At 44.6% G+C, this 22190-nt stretch overlaps 1 protein-coding gene across 2 annotated transcripts in view; it reads right to left on the reverse strand.

The window, feature by feature from the left end:
- Positions 1-22190, reverse strand: part of EML6 (EMAP like 6) — an 854573-nt gene that overhangs the window by 575344 nt on the left and 257039 nt on the right. The window lies entirely within an intron of this gene.

Below are 22190 nucleotides of genomic sequence, written 5' to 3' on the forward strand. Positions count from 1 at the left end.
TCTGACTGTATTACAAAATGATAAACAAAAGGTTACACTGAGTCAATGTAACTGAAGAAAGAAACAATAATTCTCAGGCTCAAAACCATGGAATATCGACTCAAAGACGTGTTTTAACTCCCGAAAGACATCTTAAACGGGCACTGTTTAAAAACGTAATACATGTAGGCCAATGTTAGAAGCTGTAATCTGCTTTCATCGTGAGGGGCTCACTATCCATTCGACTAAAAAGCACCAACACAGAAGGAGTAACCGAACCAAATAAAGTACGTAAATAAAGTATGCTACTGGGTAGCATTTATGATGTGGCAGCAAACAGAACTTTGGAGCAAGGAGCAACTTAGAAAACATAAATGAATTCACAATGAGTAACTACATTCTACACTGAGTGATGACCAAGAACGCAGTTAACTGCAAAAACGTTTTAGCCTCATACAATCAGAAGAGGAAGAAAATGGCTAGTACCAATGAACAAACCACACGTTCCACAATTGTTAACGGTGCCAGCTCAGTAAATCAGAGGTATAATTAAAAACACGACCAAGAGGACCGTCAATGTCTGTCCAGAGATGGAATCCCCAACTTCAACACAGGGATGAATGAGTCAATATGCAAGAAGCTGACAAATGACGTGGGATAAAATAAAAGGCAGAAGACAGACCAAACGAAGACACTATCTGAGCGTTGGTCAGAGGGTAATAAGGTAATAAATGCTGAGAAAGGATGAGCAAATCGATGACCTGGTTAAATAGATTTCTTGGGCAACAAAGATGGATGCTTCCCAGACAGTGTGTTCTCACACTAGCGAGAGGCATGCTGAGATACAGAATTCAGTTAGAAAGAAAACCGCATCACAGACTCCAGAGTGAACGATTCATAGAGTCAGACAAAGCTACCACTGTTCTTGCTCAGGAAGGTCCGCCCACTTATGCAAACCAATCACCGAATTAAACTCACAAAAGCTTTGCAGTGGGCCGCTGGACTACTTAATGATGCATCTAAACATGACCACAGAAAACCAGCCTTGGAAGCCACTGGCTGCAATCTAAGATTACATTGAAAATCCGAAACACAATCCACAGGGCCATTTGTTAAATTAGTAACCTATGATTGATAAAAACTGCACATTATCCAAAAAAGTGTATTCAGACAATATAAACATCGAAGCAGATCCTTGGTGATCAGGGACTCAAACTGAGAAATGCTTGGCACCCAGGCAAAAGTCTGTGCTCGTGTCTTAAGGTTACATACCATGGATGAAATGAGAAAACCAGTACAATCAAGTCATCGTTGGATGGTGGTAGGCAAAAGTGTCTTTACATGACAGTGCATCTTGGCTAAGCATGGGCAAGTCTTTCAAATTTAGTGACCATGAAACCAGGCGAATGTGTTTTTCAAATAGTTTTTAATTTATTTTGGACAGTCTACCTGTAAAATGGGCCAAGGGCTAGTTTTATGGTGGCTATTGCTGAAAGGCAGTTCGAACTTCATCGCATTTGACTTGGGATGCAATACTAGCTTAGAAGGTAGGCCTCAGTGTGAGGTCTATAAACCTGGCTATTTTGCTTTACAAAAGAAATAACCTTACATGTAAACAAATTTGATACTGAACCCACCACATCTATGGATATGTTAGGCAGGCTACTGAATCTTCTCTGTTGCCTATTCCTGTTCAGCCACAGATTATACAGACTGTGCTGCAAGCTTCTACATTGAGAAGGGGTCATATGATGTCCAAACAAATACTCAGTAAAGGCCTCATTGACTCTCTGGGTATCATCCAAATCTATAATAATGGGCAAGGCAGTGTGACATATTTCTGGGAACAAGAAGCAGGAGGTGGTGACAGCTCTGGAAGGCTTCTGTCCATGATTTGGAATGCAGGTATCATGACGGGAATTACTCCAATACAAAAACCAGTGTGACTTGGATTGCAGCATAAGACAGTGTTTATGAACATGGTTACAAAGCAAATACGTTACTAAACTGGCTTAGCGAAAACAGAAGAGGCATATAGATGGGATTCAGGTGAGTGTGGTCAAATAAATCACAGAGCTCAATGCAATCGCCAATTATTTTGCTTCCCTTTTTTGAGGAAATTATGATCCTCTTTCAAGTGGTCACAATAGGCTCCTTGCTGAACACCTGAAAAGATGACTGTCTTCAGCAAATGGAACCAATCAACATGATCCAATTTCACTAGGTTAGGCCCAGGAATCTGAGTCTCCCTCATTCAAGGAAAACTCCAGGCCCTAATGGATTACCCATAGAGTTATTTTCCTTGCAGCTGAGAACTTTCCTGCATAAGATCTTTAAAATTAGATGTTTGAAAGTCCTTTCAAGATGAGAACCGCCCCAAAGACATGTGCAAAGCAATGACTGCTGTGCTTTTGATGCCAGTCTACCCGCTCATAGGTGCTCCTCTTACTGGCCTATCGCCCCATACTTTTTTTTCTTGGCAAACTGTATTTTAGGAGTAATGGGCTCATTGATTGAGTCTGATCAAAGCATGTTGATACAAGGGAGTTCCACTCGTTACAATATCAGGAAACCTTAACGAGGCAACGGCACTGACTTGGTACCTCTCTGGGCCGCTGGCAGTACGGCTAGTGGATATAGAAAAAGAGTTCAATCAGGTGACTTGGGACTACCTATTAACTCTTTTTGGACGAGCTGGGGATCAGTATCCATGTTTTATAATACATTTGTTATATACAACTAACTCTTAACAAATTAATGGGCACACATAATTTCACTTCCTGTTACCTGCGGCATGAGAAAGAAGTACCTTCTGCCCCCCTCCTATTGGCATTGCCCATCAAACTGCTGGCAGAAATGCTCAGCGCTGATGGCCAGACCAGGGACATTGACTCCTGATTTGGAAGATAAAGTGTTGTAATTCGCTGATCATCTCATTATGTATCTCAGGGATCCACATATGTTTGTTTCACCTGTGATGGCCATCTTTAACCATTTTGGTCAAAGACCTGCAGGAAGACTGATTCAACTCAATTATCTTCCCAATAAAGGGCTGACTTGGTAGTGTAGATTTGGCTCCAGAGGTATGAGGTGGAGCAAACTGGATTTAGACTAAGGCTAGGAGCTGGTCATCCAGCAACATTCCTCCACTGCTGGAGTCACTGAAGGGAAATATTGGGAGCCGAGTTGGACTCCTTCACTCCACTGTCGGCAGAATACCATTAGCAAAAATGACATGTCTCTCCAGACTTCTTGGTGCCCTCTAAAATTACCCCACAGAATATCAAACTCCTTTTTCAGATGCCTTACAGCTCTGCCCAGAAACGTCATGTGGAGTGGATGACTTCTTAGGGTGTTCATGACCCAGTGTTTCAGGTCAACATTCGAAGGGGGACTAAGGACAATGGGCATGTATTACTGAGCCTCCCAGGTGGTTGTAATAATGAGTGGCTGTTGGGCCAGTGTCAGACCCGGTCGACTGAAATGAATCGTGGGTAGGAGAGGAGGAGGGCACCAACTCATTTTTTTGTATGGAGTGACTTGTCATGCACACCACTCCTACTACAACCACAGTTGCAAGAATATAGCATGAGTCCTTTAGAGCTCTTGGATTCAAGGAAACTAGTTCGTGGCTGGATTCAAGACTGGCACAGATTTATGGATTAAAGGGCTTCACAGGGTCAGACAACATAGGTGTGAGAAATTGGGTTGTTTGTTGAGGGGGTGAACCCTGCTCAAGCAACAACCACAACCCCAGACAGGGTGGACCACAAAAAGTTACTAAATTAACCTGTGCTTAATCCTCTGGTAGCTTGGCACAAAAGGAGTCAGGCTTAACTTAGAGGCAATGTGTAAAGTATTTATGAAGCACTCAAACAGCGATAACGTGGAAAAACAAAGCAAGAAAAATCTCACACCAATTTGAAAAAAATTGTATTACATTTCTTGACATCAAAAGAACGAAATACCAATTAGGACTGGTGTTACGCTTTTTAAAAAGTTTAAAGTGAAAACTAGCACCTAAAAGATCAAAGCGCCAACTGCGGACACCTAGTCTCACGAGACCGGGGCAAAGTTGAAAGTTATGGTCCATCGCGATGTGCTGCTGCTGTTCAAATACACGAAGTGAATTCAGCACGGTCTCCGCTTACCTTTGGACTTAGAAGAAATTTTAAGAAAAATGTCAGAGATGGTTACGTTTAGCAGGATGAGGCAGCTTGCAGTATCTGAGGAGGCAGAGGTGTCATTATCAGGGAGCCGCTGGACGGAGTTGCGTGGTCGATGTCCACATTTAGACTAAGGGCCTGATTTCGAGTTTAGCAGAGGAGGTTACTCCGTTACAAACATGACAGATATCTCGTCCGCTGTATTATGATCCCATTTATTCCTATGGAAATCTTAATATGGCGGACAGGATATCCGTCACTTTTGTGACAGAGTAACCCATCCAGCAAACTCTAAATCAGGCCGTTAGTCTCCTTCATGGAATTGAAAATTTGCCATCGGGACAAAGCTGCAGGCTGTAGCTGACGAGGGCTCCAGAAGGCCCAATACCCCTTCTGCGAGGAGCCGCTAAACAGGATTTGCTCACGTGGAGAAGAATATAGTGGGAGCTACCGCAAAATCAGGCCAACCAGTTCCTGGTCTCCTCCCAGTTTTTCAGGACACCTTTTGGCTGAAAATGTTTTAAGTCCCATGTTTTGGATTTAGTCTATCTGGGGATCTTTAGCACCACTTCCAAGGGTCCAGGACTGGAGGGGCACAACTTGAAGGGTCAGGATGGGTCAAAGTGCAGGTTCAAAATGGTTGGACCCTTTTCCGTCCATGAGGCTCTGATCATAAAGCCAGCCAACGTACCTTTGTAGCTCAACAAGCACTAGCCACCGTACCCTGCGTATGGAAGACCTCGGCTGGTGGAAGATCCTTTGCCTATCTCACGGCAAAGAGCTGGAACACCCTGCATCTCAGGCAGTCACCACTGCTATATCAATTAAGGAAAGACCTTAAAACCTGGCCCTTCAACTAAAGTTCAGAGGACAACCCCCTCAGTGCCTTGAGACCTTTACGGGTGAGTAGCTTTGCTCTATAAATCCTGATTTGATGTTAAGTCTCTGGGTTCAAGCAGAAAAGTAGGTCTCAAGCAAAGGGCAGTCTTCTGAGGGCAGAAGGCAGGCTTCAGGCAGCAGGGCAGTCCTCTTGGTGCAGCAGGGCAGTACTCTGAAGTACACGGCAGGCCAGAGGTAGCAGGGCAGTCCTCTGAGAGCCCTCCGCAGGTCTAAAAGTTAACTGAAGAGTGGGTTTGGCAGTTCTAATTGTATACCTGGTACCAACTCTGAAGTGGATGTTAAAGATATATTCACTGAGCTTTTGCAGAGTAAAATGTGGATGATTAATTCAGACAAGACACAGGGACCATCCCAAAATGTGACGTTTCTAGGAATTCAGTGGAATCCAGGACATAGAGGGGTGCTGCTACAGGTAAAACAAAACGATTTTGGAGTTTGCTACTCCTCGCACTAAGCAGGAGACACAGCGATTCATGGGATTGTTTGATTTTTGGAGACAGCATGACCCTCATCTGAGTAAAATCTTAAACTTTTGGTACAAAGTGACCAGAAAAAAAACATGAGTTTGAATGGGGTGAAGAGCAGTAGTGTGCTTTTGATTTGGCAAAATAAGCAATTCAACAGGCTTTAGACTTGTGGACAGTGCAGGAAGGAGACACTGTGTTGCATGTAACTATCCAGGGACAATATGTAGATTGGAGCAGGTGGCAAAAGCAGAGAAGAACAGGAGTGTCCCTGGGGTTCTGGACTAAAATATTATATGATGGGACTCTGAAAAACTGGAGAGAGCACTTAAATGAAGCCCTCCAGATTCTGAATAACAGACCATTGACAAATGCTGAAACTGCTCTAATGAGAATGTTAACTCCAGATTTACAGATACAACCACATGTGGCCACCAACACCATTGCGTACTGGGAAATAAAACCTGGAGCTTCAGCTCCTTGCAGAGCCACACCAGAATCTGCAGGTCTTGACCTACATGCTTTTAAAATTGTCCAACTTGTTATAATTCGGCATATGGGGGATTGGTCAGGAAGGGGACTGCCCCTTTTGACAGTATGTGGAGAAGGAGGTTTTGGTTCAACTGACAAAAACCCTGGTGCTGAGGTGTGGGTGGAATACCCAAATGGCCCTCCAGAACCTGCAGAAATTATAGCCAAGGGTCCTAGTAATGTCCTGCTGATCATAAAACTAGGAAAGGAAAACTGAGAGTACATCCCTGCTGACAAATGTTATTTGCAAGAAAGATCATATGTGTTTCTTTTACAGATCATACTACAGCTTACCTCTGACCATGAGAGTGCTGTGTGGTCTCCCTTCGGGCGTGTGGTATGGGGTCGGTAGGGACCCAACACCCCTAACTTCAACCTGATTGTTTGATCCCGTTCCGCAACGCCCCTGCTGCTTTTGAAGGACAATTGGAGGGCAATACATATGGATCCATTTGGCGCAAGTTGTGCTTCACAGATCAAAGTCCTGCATAAAAATAATACAGAGTACCATGGATGTCCTATCAACCTGTTTGATTGCAATTATAATGGAACCAACCACATGGCTTGTTATCACCTGGTGACTGCTGGCAGTCACATTAAACATGTTTAAGTTGCCAGCTGGCAGACTATCCTCGTGTGGGAACCTCACTTTAACCTACATTCCAGCAAACATTAGAGGTGGACCATGTACCTTTACATGATTAGGACTCATGATGGTTCCATCTAACTCTATACAGACTTGTTATCCTAGAGATACTATTCAATTAAGTGAAGACTGTGATTCAATTACTATCCCAATCAGAATATATAAGATTAAGTCTTTCTACTGTTGGTGTGCCTGGTTTAGCTATTCATAATATCTGAATGATAAGTAAGTTAATACAGTGATTGCTCTTGTCATTTCATTATGTTGCTGTGTACAATGCATACCTAATTTGAATGTTTTAAAAGTAAAAACAAAAAAAAAAGAAGTTGATTTTAGGACAATAGGGTATATGAGTCATTGGTCAAAAGGGTGGAGTGTAATGATATTTGTGTTTTGACCACTGACTCCACGTTGCACTTAGCCTAGCAGCACACCATCATATTAGTGACCACCAACTTCATTTTGCCTATAGACTTTATTTTAGCATTAGCCACTGCCACGTTAAAAGCTGCAAGTATTTTTCCATGCTCACGCTATACAATGTGCTGATGTTTTTATTCTGCATGTTTGCGTGTTCTTTCTCACCAAGGGCTTAGGCTGATAAGAATGTACTAGAATTATGATTATAGTACAGCAGGGAACGGTTTTGTTTTGAGAGAGGGCACCTTGGGATCTTGGCCAATTCCTGACGTGTTCTTTTCAAAACTGACCTGAAGTAGCCCGCATTTCTGAATAATAAACTTATGGAGTGGGAGGAGGTTTCTGGAATTTTCCTCTCTTGTTTGTTTAAAGTATATAAGAGGCCGAGACCAGATGGACCGGGGAGTGACTCAGATCTCGGACATGCTCAGGACCCTGAGGTGTGTCAACCTTCCTGTGAGGATAATTGATCTCTCTCGCCACGATCGATTCTGGGATCTGGTGGTCTGATGCTGAGGAGGGAAATGACGCAGATTTACCAATGCCTCACGGTGATGCATTTTTTAATTCTTGTTACCTCCTTTGCATTGTAACATATATACATACAGACACATTTGCTGTGTATATTGCAATGGAGAATAATTTGCACATGTTTTTATTTCATTGCTGTGACCATTTTTAAATCTGTGCTTTCAGCATGCTACTCTCCTGTACAAACCTTGCAGAGTGATTTAATAAATGTCTTCTTTAGACTAATAAGCGCATTCCAGAGATTTTTGTCAGTGCATGAGTGTTTCATCTCGGTCATTATTGAAGCAAACAGAGGGCACAGAAGGAATATGGTGGTTTCACATGGTTTGGGTATGACAAAACAGTTCTGTGCCTGCATCCCAGTGAATCCAGAAAAAGAATGAGGAGATATTGATGATGAATTATGGATGAAATGGATACCACCAGCATGGCCTGTTCTTTTAGTACATACTGCCAGTAGCTTACCAATTCTTCTCAAGTCCTTTTGGGGTTATCCCACCTGGGGTGGGGGGGGGGGTTGGGAGGGATGGGGAGAGGCATTGGATGCGGGGGACTGTGGCTAGTGCGAGGTCGGCAGATCAGAGTTGGCGGGTGGGAGTGTGGAAGTTCACTCTTTCGTTGAGGTAGGATGGGCCGGTGCTGTGGAGGGATTTGTGTGCGTGGATGAGGATCTTGAAAGTGATCCTCTTGTCTATGGGGAGCCAGTGAAGGGATTTGAGGTGTGGTGAGATGTGTTCGTGGTGGGGGAGGTCCAGGATGAGGCGTGCGGCTGTGTTCTGGATTCTCTGGAGTTTGAGTGTGGTGCCGGCGTAGAGGGCGTTGCCGTAGTCTAGCCTGCTGCTGATGAGTGCGTGGGTGACGGTCTTCCTGGTCTCTATGGGAATCCATTTGAAGTTTTTTTTTCAGTGTGCGGAGTGTGTGGAAACAGGAGGACTGCGTTGATTTGCTGGGTCATGGAGAGGGAGGGGTCCAGGATGATGTGAGGTTGCGTGCGTGGTTAGCGGGGATGGGTGCGGGGCCTAAGGCGGTGAGCCACCAGGAGTCGTCCCAGATGGTTTTGTTGGTGCAGAAGATGATGATTTTGGTTTTGTTGGAGTTGAGCTTAAGATATTTTGTTGTCATCCAGGTGGCGGTGTCAAGGAGTGCAGCGTGGAGGTTGGTTTTGGCGGTGGTGGGGTTGCTGGTGAGGGAGATGATGAGTTGGGTGTCATCAGCGTAGGAGAGGATGGTGATTCTGTGTTGTCGGAGGATGTTGGCGAGAGGGGTCATGTACATTTTGAAGAGGGTGGGGATGAGGGAGGACCCTTGGGGGACTCTGCAGATGATTTTGGTAGCAGTGGAGTGGAAGGCGGACTTTTTGGGTTCGATCAGTGAGGAAGGAGGTGAGCCAGTCTAGGGCTTTGTGTCGAATTCCTGTGTTGTGGAGGCGTGTGCGGAGTGCCTGGTGGGAGAGTGTCAAAGTCCACGGAGAGGTCTAGGAGGATGAGTGCGACAGTCTCGCCCTTGTCGACTCTGGTTCTGATGTTGTCAGTACATGCGATGAGGGTGGTTTACGTGCTGTGGTTGTTGCGGAAGCCGGATTGGGAGGGGTCCAGTGTGTTGTTTTCCTCAAGAAAGTGGGATAGGCGGGCGTTAACTAGTTTCTCTGCGACCTTGGTGGGGAAAGGGAGGAGGGAGATGGGGCGGTAGTTGGAGAGGTCATCTGGGTCGGCTTTGGGCTTTTTTAGGAGTGCAATGATTTCTGCGTGCTTCCAGAGGTCTGGGAAGGTGGCGGTGTCGAATGAGGAGTTGATTATGTCGCGGAGTATGGGGGCGATGGTTGGGCTGGCTTTGTTGTAGATGCGATGAGGGCAGGGGTCGGAGGGGGATCCAGAGTGGATGGACTTCATGTTTTTTTCTAGTTTCTTCGTTGGTGGTTGGGGCCCAGGTGGTAAGTAGGTTGGGGGGGGGGCGTGAGTGGGGTCTGTGTTGGATGGGTGAAGGGCATGTGTGGTGGGTGTGTGTGGTATGAAGCTGTTGTGTATGTCCAGGATTTTGTGGTGGAAGTGGTTGGAGAGGGCGTCGCAGAGGGGCTGTGTGTGTGTGGGGTCTATGTTGCTGGCTGTGGATTTGGATAGCTCTTTAATGATGGTGAAGAGTTCTTTGCTGTTTTGGGAGTTTTTGTCAATGCATTCCTTGTAGTGTGCTCTTTTGGTGGTGTGTATGAGTTGATGGTGGGTGCGAATGGAGGTTTTGAGGGTGGAGAAGTTGGTTGTTGAGGGTTCTTGTCACCAGGCTTCCTCCGCTTGGCTGCATTTGCGCTTGAAGTCTTGGAGTTCAGTGGTGAACCAAGGGGTGTTCTTGATTTTGCGGGCAGTGATGTTTTTTCTAAGGGGGGGCTAGTGTGTCTGCGCAGGTAGTGATCCATTTTGAGAGGTTGTGGGCTGCAGTGTTGGGGTCTTTGGTGGAGGGGGAGGGTTATGTGCCAGTTGGGATCTTGTCCCACATGCGGTAGGGTGTGGTGTGTTGGTGGCAGTGTGTGGGGGGTTTGGCGAAGGAGAAGTGGATGCAGTGGTGGTCAGTCCAGTGGAGTTCGGTGGTGTGGGTGTAGGTTATGTGTTGGCTTGAGGTGAATATTGCGTCAAGCGTGTGTCCTGCTGAGTGGGTGGGTGCTGTGACCAGTTGTTTGAGTCTGAGGTTGGTGAGGTTGTCTATGAGGGAGGAGGAGTTGTGGTCTTGAAGGTTTTCCACGTGAAAGTTGAAATCACTGAGGAGGATGTAGTCTGTGGAGGTGAGGGCGTGCGTGCTGATGGTGTCGGCTGTGGTGTCACAGAAGGCGGGGCGTGGTCCTGGAGGTCTGTATCTCTGAGGGTGGAGTTGTTGTTTTTGTGGATTAGTAAGTGCATGTGTTCTGCGTTGTGGAGGGTGTCTTGGGAGTTTGTGGTGACTTTAATGGTGTCTTTGTGCAGGATGGCAATGCCACCTCCTGGCTTGGTAAGGTGGTCTTTGCGTTGGAGTTTGTATCCCATGGGGGTGGCTGTGGCTATGTCCGACCCTGAAGAGTGGTTCGTCCAGGTTTCTGTGAGGAAGACGATGTCAGGTGAGTGAGACCCCAGAGTTCTATGGCATGTTGGTGTAGAGAGCAGGTGTTAAGGAGCAGGCAGTTGAGATGGTTGTGGTGGGTGTTGTTGTTGTGTTGTGCGATGGTGTTGTTGTGGGGTGTGTTCAGGTTGTGAGGTGTTATGTGGCGGGGCTGGTTGGTGGGCATGGGGGCAGTGCGGGTGTATATTGTGTTGGGGTTTTTGTGTTTGGCAGGGGGGCTCTGGGGTTGGTGTGGGATGTGTGGGATGTGGAGGAGGAGAAATGACAAGTGTAGTAGGTGAAGGGGCCCTTTGTGTGTGTGTGGGGCTGGATTGGGTGCAGGTGGGGTGAGGACCTGGGTTGAGGGAGTGGAGGGTGAGAGGGGAGTAGAGTTGTCTGCGGGGTTTTGGCTGGGAGGACAAGGAGGACTGGCGCTGGGCGCGGTCCAGGCACGGATGGGCGCAGACGGGCTTGCCTCTGGCGCGCCCTCTGCGCGTGGCAACACTGCGGCCGCCATTAAGAGGGTGGGGTGGGAGGGTGGAGCAGCTGGGAGGAGGGAGGGAGCCAATGGGTGTGCGCGGGGCCGCAGGGGAGGCAGCGGCAGGGCCGAAGGAGACCAGCCGGAGGACTGGGAAAAACAGGGAGGGGAGAGGGAGAGCAAGGAGAGAGGTGAACGCAGGGGGTAGGTGGTCAGAGAGCGCGGAGAGAGGAGCGCTCACAGCAGAAGGGCAGAGAAAGGCAAACAGACTAACAACGAATATTACAAAATATACAATGGCATAGACATGTAAAAAGACATAGACGGAATACTATAGAGCATAAAAGGCATAAACGGAAAGCAGAAAATACCAGAAATACAGACAAGGATCACTTACAGGGCCATCGGAGATCGGAGAAGCCTACCAGTAGGCACCAGGGATGAGGCACAGGCGGGAAGCCTGCGGGTGGAGGAGGGCCTCGAACTGCTGTCCAATCGGCAGTTGGGGGGGTCAGGAGCATGGGGGCAGGCTGGTGGAGCCAAGTGGACTCCTGGCCAGAAACATGATTGAGTAAACTGTAAGGGGATGCTTTGGTAACCTCTCATATATGTAGCAAGGGGGACAAGGACGAGGCAGAACTATACAGGCGATTACAGGAAACATGACCTACACAAATTAAATTTGAGGTTTTGCAATATTGGTTGTGTTGGTAAAAACACAGAGGCAAAAAGTATTTTTTTGATTTTAAGGATGGCTTTAAGTTGTGCTATCTAGGACCAAGGCTAAAAAGATGGGCAAAAAATGTGAAGTCTGCTTCCAAGCACGGGGAAGTGGTGTTGGTAAAATTGGACAAAGAAGTTTCAAAAGGTAGAATTTTGGCTCCGTACTATGAGTGGCCATTTGAAAATCTCACAATATCTCCTTCAGGTGCAGTGTGGTTTCAAAGAAGCAGCCAGGTTAGTTTCAAATTATTCACCATCATTCATGGCCAGAAGGTGAGTCGATATTATCAATAATTTCATTGTCAATGAAGATTCAGAAGTATGATATGCTTCAAAGGATGATGCCATTCTCCTGGTGTGGGAATGTGGTCAGGGTGCAGAGATGGCCAAATCAGACATCAAGTCAGCCTTTTGTCTGTTACTGGTTCATCCAGATTGGGTATACAATTTGGTGGTTCCATTAATGTAGATAGAATTTTGCCAATGGGTTGTTCAGTTTCTTGTCCCCTGTTCAAAATAGTCAGTACATTTTTGCAATGGTGTTATCAGTTTCGGAGTGACTTTGAAAAAGTGACTCACTGTTTAGATGATTTTCTCTTTGTTGGGTCTTCAGGTTCAGCGGATTATAGCAGAAGTCTAGAGAATTTTGGTTCAATGATGGATGGCATAGGTGTGGCATTAGCTCCTGATAAAACTGAGGTCTTGGTTACTAGTTTAACTTTTTGGGGAAGTCAGTTTGATTCAGTTTCCGTGGAGGTTAGTCTGCCAAGATACAAAGCTCAGGTTTTGTTAGTATTGATGGAGGAAGTTGCTAAGTCGAAAAAGATGGAATTGACTAAAGTCCAGTGCCTTTTAGGCCATCTCAATTTTGTCTGTCAGGTGGTTTGAGCAGGACGAGCCTTTTGTAGAAGACTTGGGTTTGCAATGACAGGTGTTACTTTGCCCCATCATAGAGTGTGTTTATCAGTTGCCCTCCGTGTAGACATGAGGATTTGAGTGACTATTCTGAAATAATTTAATGGTGTCACGATGCTGTCACAACAGGATTGAATGGCAAATACAGATCTTTTCTGTTGCGTTAGACGGCTCATGTTTCTTGTCTTTTTTGGGATGGTCACTAGGTGGTGGAGCAATGGCCAGCAGATTGGATTGCGAAAAGAAACAGTGTTGTTTTTTTGGAATTTTTTCCTTTAGTTGAAGCTCTGAGTTTGTGGAGCCAACAGAGGAGTCACCTTCCATGTGGAATATGAAACAGTAGTGGCATGGGTAAATACAGAAAAGGCGAAAGCTGAAAAGGTTTTGAGTTTTTCTGTTGTATTGTTTGAAGTTTAATATTCTTTTCAAGGCAAAATATGTACCAGGTATAAACAATAATATCAGAATGCATTATCTTGTTTGCAGGGGCAGAGGTTCCATGGGTTGGCTCCGAGAGCGAACATGAAGCAGACGAGGATGCCACAGGACCTTTGGCAGTTGGGCAGATTAGAATCCTGGATCTTACTGAGAAATCAGTGGTGGATTCCACCAGAACAGCATACAGACAGGCTTGGTGCAAGTTTTTTCTCAGTGGTGCTAAAAGAAGGAAGGGGGTTTGAAGGGAAAAGATCTTTAAGGCAGATAGATGCAATGCAATTTAATTTATAATGTCACAGATTGGTTTGGGTCTAGCTTTAGTTATGATTTCAGGCAAGCTAGCCATGATTTCCTTTATGGGAAATGTTTTTGGGGTTATCACCTGATGGAAAGTGAGGTGTGTTTTAGGATTACGGCAGGCTCGGCAAGAGAAAGGGGGTGCAGAATAGATAGGAGGCAGTCTATTTCTTCGGACATGTTGTTGAGGATTTTAGTACAGTTGCCACCTATCTGTTTTTCACGCTGGAGATTGGTTTTGTTTTCTTTATGCACGGTTTGGTTGTTTCATTGGGTGTTTCAGATATTAGAGGTTATGGGTTTGAAAGGGCGAGGTGACCTTTTGAAGAGGCACGTTTCAGTTGTTTATAAGGCAGTGCATGTTTGGTTACCACATTGTAAGACTGACCAGCTGGCAAGAGGACAAGAGATTATTTTGGAGAGTGTAGAGAACGTCCCCCTCCAAAAGTGGTTGGATTTTGTGCAATATACAGGTGAGAGGGGTGGCCGTTTTAAGACTAGAAGATGGTTCTCTGTTAACTTGTTTTCAGGTTTAAAGGTGGTAAGACGGGCCCTCTTTATGTTAGGTTTCTCGCCTGAGCAATTTGGGACTAATTCTTTGCATATTGGGGTGGCTACAGAAGCCAGGAGATTGAGTGTCTGTAAGGATGTTATCAAAGTGAAAGGAAAGTGGAGATCAAAATGTTATAAACGTTATGTTTGTTGTAGGAATTTCATGTTCTTTAATGTAGGTGTTGTTTGGTGTTTAACTGCACTGTTTTGTTCTCATTTCTAAGGTTGTTTCCCTGGCCCTCTCTATGGTTTTTCAGCAGTCTGGATCGTGGGGCATTCTTTTGTTTGCTGGGCTGTCAAAGACGCAGAGAAAAGAATCTATAGAAGGCAGCTAACACTCAATGGTGCTAATGTGATGGCTTACTGGTGGGGTAAAGGTGGTATGTGGTGGGGGAATTGTTGGCGTTATTATCTCACCAGCTTTTTGGAAGGTTTGCCTTAATCTTCTAGTTTTACATCTGGGGAGAAAGCCTTGGTGAGGATGTCAGGTGTTGGGTTGTTAAAGGCAGAAGTTGGACCTTTCTCGTATCAAGGAGTCCTGGTCGGGTACACATTTTGTGGACCGAATTGGTTCAGAAGCGTGTGTGTGTAGAGGTGCTATAAAACCCACCGCCATTGAAAGGCAACAACAGAAGGTGAATAGGGAGGTGAGGGGTCTTTGTCGCTCTTTTTGGCAAATCGGTGCTGAGGCATGAGGGGACTGTACAAGAGGATGCTCTGTTGTTTCGACAGGATGGTGTTCACTTATTCCTTTTAGGGATGGAATATTATTTGATGGAGTTACGCTTGTTATTGGCTCAGTTGTTAGGTGAACAATTATGGCATTGGTGTATGTTTCATTATTTTGGACAGCTTGTTTTGGGCAGTGCTGGAAAGCACTTCCATGTTTTCCTGGGTGGTGGTGTCAGGGCAATTTTTGGTGATGGGGGGCTCTTAGGGTGGGTGACCACAGCACACAGACGATGGTGATATGGTCATGGAGCAAGGGGATCGACTGTACGAAGATGACAGAGGAGAGAATGGTGACATCAGAGAGTACATGATAACTATGACAGCTTTGAGGTATGAGGAGTACGAGGACATTTGAGGGAAAAAGAAGAAAATACTAAGAGTGGGTGGGGTTAAGAGGTTATTTTTGTACCAGTAAGACTTTATTAGTTTTGTAAGACACATTGCCAAGGAATTGTTGAATTCCAGGCCTGTTCTATTAAAGTGGCCTTCTACCCCATTAGAAGGTGTGGGGTGTCTTTTGTAGTGCGATCTTGCCCAATGTACGCTATTGCAGAAGCTGTGCACTACAGGGATTCACATTCCTAGTTGTCCTATTCCCTGCAGTATGTCAATCAGACCCAATGGCTCCGTTTAAAAAAATGGCAGCCTGCACTGTGGTGATAACCCCATAGCTCTTCGTTGTAACGGGATGCTGAGCAGAGGGTTGATGCAAAAAGATTTCACAGAACACATATAGTAAACAAGCCTAAAAAAATATGTCTGATCACGTTAATAATTAGCAGTGGATTTGTATCCATTTTCTCAATTCGATTTGCTTTTCAGAATATAATTTATATTTTTATGCAGCGGAATATCTCTGTAGAAGCAGCAGACTGCGCTACGATTTTGATTTACATTTTCACCTCTTCTGAGAGTGAAAATGTTGCGATTGATTCCATAGAGGCTTCCCTACCTGAAAACAGCAATAACAAACACACTCTGAGTCTTTCCAGTAGAAATGCTGCTAAACTATTTTCATCAATGAGTCAGACCCGTCACCATTTAACAGCATTTAGCAGATGGCGGCGTCATTACCTATTCTGTGGTGCAGATGTAATGCACACCCCAATGCGAGCCTTCCGCCCGCCATTCAGACAACCGAATGGTTTAGACTCCTCCCCCATGCTGTTCAGGCCCACCTGCAGACGCGCGAGATGGCCTCTCTGCAGGCAGCACAAGGGCCACATGGCCTTCATAAATAAATTACGGCATCCAAATGCCGTTCATTATAACGGAAACAAATACTGCACTGCGCTTTGCTAAATGCGTCATGGGCACTTCCCAGGGGTCCACAGGAGTTTTCTAATCGAGTGAAACTGTGTACAGGATTTTACAAATCCAGCCAGGTAGTCATTGCCAAAGTATGAAAAATTATATGTAAATAGTTTAGAAGTAGCAGAGCGGAGCATAATAAATTGTTGTAGGAACATGTGATGACATATGAGATGGGGAAAAACTTACTGCTACCTGAGTGTGAACAAACACAAGATCGTAATTCAGTTACTGTTTTGTCTTTTGTCTTTCAAAATGGTATTCTGATGTCATTAATAGCACATAACTGACATCACATGAACTGCTTTCAGAGGTAAAACTGAAACTTGGGCAATTATTTGATCCAAATATAGTAAAATCATGTGCATAGTTACAGAAAATCATGTGATTAATTGCACAGTAAAAAGGTCCCTTGATATCAAAGTTTAGTGCGAACACAAGTAAATGCCACTTATTTGTACAGAGCTTCATTTCGGAATTTTAGGCAATCCTGTGAAAATACAGTAATACATCTTTCTTTTGAAAATTCCTTCCTCAAGATACATTGTCAATGGCCCGGTAAAAGTGCCCCTCCTGATATTGTTTTCCCACCAGGCACTGTATAATACCCAGTTCTCACCACAAAATAGCACCTGTGCTCTTAAAGTCACTTTATCTGTAACTACAGTTCTCATTCTCAAGCCTTGGTGTCTCATCAGACTTACACGCTTGGATTATGCCCCGTCATCAGGCGGGGAATCCATTGAAGCCCCACAATGAAAATAGTTCAAGCATGCATATCTGTTAAAGATACCAACCCTGAAGTATAATTCCTTTTACCGCCCACACTCAACAGACTGCAGCTGTATTGCTGAAAAGGCTGCATTACTGTGAATCTGCAGTTATACTTAATTGTCAATAACTTCTATGACGTAATGTCACAGCATGCTGCATTTGCAAACTCCTCCCACTGAAAATGGTATTTTAGGTATATTTACCTTAGCAGAGATTACAGGACTTTAGACAGACAAAACCGCAGCTATGTTGAGGACATTCATAGCACACATTTTTCAAAATGTACAAGTGGTAAGTCCTCTGCTTTTGTACAGATGTACCTCAGTCCCCTGATAGCACAACAATACAAGGCATTTTTGATAGGTAGACACTGCAAGGGATCCTGTGTGCATTAATCATCAAGGTTTTTTTTACTCATTAGGAGTGGAATGAAAGCACAGTACTATCTAATTCTTTCATCATAAGACTTTTTGCTATCATCCGATAACACGTACAGCCCACCTTCCTTCCCTACACATGCTGCAAATGCTACTGGAAATGTGGCGGTCCAAATAGCCACTGTATGCAAGAAGACTGCATCTCCAACTTAGTAGAGATTGGAATCTCCAGGTATATATATTATTTAACCTCGGAGGCCAAAGATAGGACTTATTTCTATGGCAAAAATAGTTTAAATATTTGAAAAGATGTATGCAGACCCAAATATGGAGGCATGCTGTCTGCATGAGGCTAGAGCATATGCAGAAGAGACACAGTGGTCAAGTGTTGGAACACTGACTTTGAGAAATGATTCTTCAAGATAACAGGCTTTGAAACTGAAAGTTCAGCTTTTGTCTAGCAACATGTTGATCACTTGCTGCTGAGCTGATTTCTTTCTTTTTTCCAGTGGGCCCTGCTGGTTACTGTGCAGCTAGCCTTATGTATTTTAGTCAATGGATAAGACAACTCAAAACTTAAGAGACCTTTAGGCTTCTGGAACAACTCCGAGGCTCAACTGGGTCATGGATTCCTGCTAACCATTTCCTGAAACCTTCTCAGACTTAGGTTCATGGAATTTTCCTGAACTGAAGTCTCTGCAGACGCTCTCTCAGAAGTAGTTGTTTAATATGTATATGATAATTCTAATTTGAGCCAACTACTTTCAATCAGTTGAGGAACTTGAGATGCACATTCTGAAAACAACTTGAAAAAACAAACTCTGGTGTAAAGAGGCACAACTGACAGAATTCCATTATGGTTAGTTTACAAGGTTGTTGATGTAACTGATCTAGTACTATTACTAATTTCTTTGGGTCCAATTAATCTTTTCCTAAATTCAGAGGGGTGAAGAGAAATTCATCAAACCATTCAACTTAAATTTACAGTGCAACTCCTTTAGTTACACAATGAATTTCTGAGGCAGTTGAAAGTTCAACTTATTTATTACAAATTCAAGGGCAGACATATATAAATGAGCCTCAAAAACATGCTATGCAAACATAAAATGACCAAAGGTGAATTAAAGCATCAGACAAAGTTGAAACGCACCATCATCAAAGAAACCAAAATTTCAGCAAGGAAACAACAGCTGGTGCTCAGAGTTCAAGCTGTCTAACCGGTGAACCTACACCTACCCAACTCCTTTAGTAATCTTCAGGGAACCCTAAAGGATGTAAGCTGTGATGTTTGGAATAATGTAAAGTGTCAGCACAGCAGAAACCTCAGTAGAAGTTTCAGCAACAACGTGCATTTCATTTAAACAGTATGAATGAGCAATCACTATGAAAATGTCAATTAATTAGAAAATCATAATATTAATTCATGGAATAATACTGCAGATATGTGATTTGCATATAATCACTCTATGCTTCTACTTACAAATGCATTTCAGTTTATTATTTTAAGTTTCTTTGTTTTACATGGATACATTTAAATTCACATTTCATAGGTTGTCGAATGCATTTTATTTTCTCTTTCTGAGATGCATAATGGAACAGCCAAGTTATGCTTTCTCACAACTATATTTTTTTTACTTGTGAAATTGGGGTGATATTGACCCAACACTACAGCTGGATCAAAAGTTACATTGAAAAAGAATGGACACAATGTCGGACTGGGAGGTAGGGCAATCAGGCAGTGCTTGATGGGCTAGTCTCACAAGTCAGTGGTGTTCTGCTTTTTGGATGTTTGTGGGCTTGTTTTATGGTCTGGTGAGTCGGTTCTAACTGTTAATTTCCCTGATATTTCCACAAACGTCTGCACCAAGCACAAATGCAGATCGTTCCTACACCTTGCACAACACCCATACAGGTGTGTCTTTACAAGTTAAAAACTGCCCCAATTTGTAAATTTGGGCCTCTTTTTATTAGCTGATTCGCTAATGGGGCCATTTCTGTTTTGTGCCTTTCCCTATTTTCTATTCCTGTATGACCCAAACTGGAAGTTCTTCTGAATCCAGTCCAGAAAACAAAACCACATGCTCAAGAAGAATTTAAAATGGAAGCAGTGCAACCAAGAAGTATGATGCAACTTTCCAAAAAGAAAAGAAAAGGTGATGGATAGTATTATGCACAGATTGTGCAAACTGTGCAAAGAAATACCACAGACTTCATGCAGGAAATGTGGAGGTTCAATATTAAAGCTGAGTGAAGAGAGGCTGCAGAGACTTTTTTTGATAGGAAATGTGTGGAAGAACTACAGATTCCTTCAGGAGAAAGAGTAGTGTCAGAAGCAGTAGGTGCTGTGGCTGACTCTTAACTAACACCCAGGATAAGTGGAACAATGACTGCCTTTTTCTCTGCCTTAACCACGCATGTGCTGAACAACGCATATCCGTGGTTAAGGCAGAGTGGATCGTGAGAGGGTGAGGTCAGGTAAATGGGGTTGTGGCAGGGTTGGGGGTAGTTTTTAGAGGTGTGGGGTGGGGATCGGGGTAGTTCTGGTTTTTAGGGGAGGGGGATTAGAGTAGTTCTGTTTTTAGGGGCAGGGTAGTTTTGTTTTGGGGTGGGGGTACCTTTGTTTTTGGTGGTGGGTTATTTTGGTTTTTGGGGTGGGGGATCGGGTAGTTGGGGTGTTGAGTGTTGTGGTAGTTAGGTTTTAGGGGGTGGGGGAATCGGGGTAGTTTGGTTTTTGGGGGTGGGGGGATCAGGGTAGTTTGGTTTTTGGGGGTCAGGGTAGTTAGATTTTTAGGGGTAGGGTGGGGGGTCGGGTAGTTTGGTTTTTGGGGGTGGGGATGGAGGGATCGGGTAGTTAGGTTTTTAGGGCTGGGGTGGGGGGAATCGGGGTACTTTTGTTTTTAGGGGCAGGGGTGCGGGCTTGGGGTAGTTTGTTTTTTGGGGTCGGGTAGTTTGTTTTTTTAGGGGCAGGTTGGGGGGGTCAGGGTAGTTTGGTTTTTGGGGATGGGGTGGGGGATCGGGGTACTTTTGTTTTTAGGGGCAGGGCTGGGGGCTCGGGGTAGTTTGGTTTTTGGGGGTAGGGTTGTTTTGTTTTTGGGGGTGGCATGAGGGGGTCAGGGTAGTTAGGTTTTTGGGGGTGGGGTCAGGGTAGTTAGGTTTTTGGGGGTGGGGTCAGGGTAGTTGGTGTTTGGGTGTGGGGTGGGGGATCGGGGTAGTTAGGTTTTTAGGAGCAGGGGTGGGGGGTCAGGGTAGTTAGGGTTTTAGAGGCAGGGGTCAGGGATCCGGGTAGTTAGGTTTTTAGGGCTGGGGGATCGGGGTACTTTCGTTTTTAGGGGCGGAGTGGGGGGATCAGGGTAGTTTGATTTTTAGGGGTGGGGGGATTGAGGTAGTTTGGTTTTTGGGGGTGGGGGATTGGGGTAGTTTGGTTTTTAGGGACGGGGTAGGGGTTGGTTGTTTTCAGGGTGGGTGGAGGAGGTCGGGAAGGATTTAGGGCTCAGGGTGGGTGGGAGGTGTCCGGGGTAGTTTTGTTTTATGGGTGGTGGGGTCGGGTAGTTTTAGTATTAGGGGCGGGGTACTTCTGGGCCTTAGGGCAGGTGGGGGATGGCAGGCTAGAACCACGCATGCCGTTCCCACACATGCCTTTACTAGGCATGCTTTTACAATGAAAAATCGTTGTAAAGACATGTGTGGTAAAGACATTTGTGGTAACAACGCAGTTGTTGTTCTGACTGCATTGTTCAGGCATGCATGGCTCCAGCATTCTTTGTTCCATCATACATTCAGTTTAATGGTGATGGTGCTCTGGCTCTTAGGTTTATAAGAGAACAGGCAGTACCCAGACCAGCACAATGAAATCCCAAAAATGGCCACTGCACAGAATCCTATGTGGGATCCTGCTCTGTGACATGAGTGGACAAACCACCCTCAAGAATTCACTCACTTTCCCGTCCCTCAGGAGCCCTCCCTCAACTTCCAGAAAGAAAACAATCTATTCTCACAGAAAAATGTTACTTTTTACAGATCAATAACCAAAGGAAACATGTATACACTGCTGTGCATTTAGCGATAGTTCATTAACATTCTTCACTATATCATACTGCATACAGTAAAATGGAAGCAGCGGTTCAGTAACAGGAACTACAAAGGACAAGCTTATACCAGCGGTCCACCGGAGGAAGCGCATACTGCACTAAAACCCAAAAGAATGTTCCTAAGATCTCTTAAGGGAAATAAAGATTGGTATACCCATAATATTCCAGAGGAAATAAGAGTGTGAGAGTAGTAGAGATGCAGGAACCACCTAAGCATTTTTTTTTAAGTTTTACAGAGGTGAAGCCTTTTCTACCTCTCTGGACTTCAGGCCTTAATTTCTAGAAAGCTTAATTATATGCATTAATTTTAAAAGAACAAGATGTATTAAAAGCATGCTGGGGACAGTCTGTTGCGGAACCACTGTTTATGCAAACAAAAACAATAGAGGTGTACAGCTGGTCTTTGAAGATTGCATTATTTACCTATTGAGGTATGGTATATATGCCCACTCTTCGGCCATTTAGACAAGGTAGCAATATTGTCTAAGCTGAATCTTCATGTGACTTATAGCCGGCACAAGAGAAGGACAGGGGTAGGAAACTACATTCAAGACTCAATTGGAGCATTCCAGATAGAAAGATATGCCTTCACGGTTATTTAGCACCCCTGAAGCTTTTTTGTCAATGGTATTTCTGGGACAACTTTTGTTCATGTTCTCTGAATTTAGAAGAATCTTATCAGCATGCCAAGGTGGTTCTACTGCGGTTACCTTGGTTGTAAGTTTAACTTATAAAACACAAGTTGCATGAGCATACTGTTGAGTGTTTGCTGTTTTATATAGATGTTTTTCATGTAGCTAATGTCATG

The sequence above is a fragment of the Pleurodeles waltl genome, chromosome 5 (assembly GCF_031143425.1).
Source record: "Pleurodeles waltl isolate 20211129_DDA chromosome 5, aPleWal1.hap1.20221129, whole genome shotgun sequence".
NCBI lineage: Eukaryota > Metazoa > Chordata > Amphibia > Caudata > Salamandridae > Pleurodeles > Pleurodeles waltl.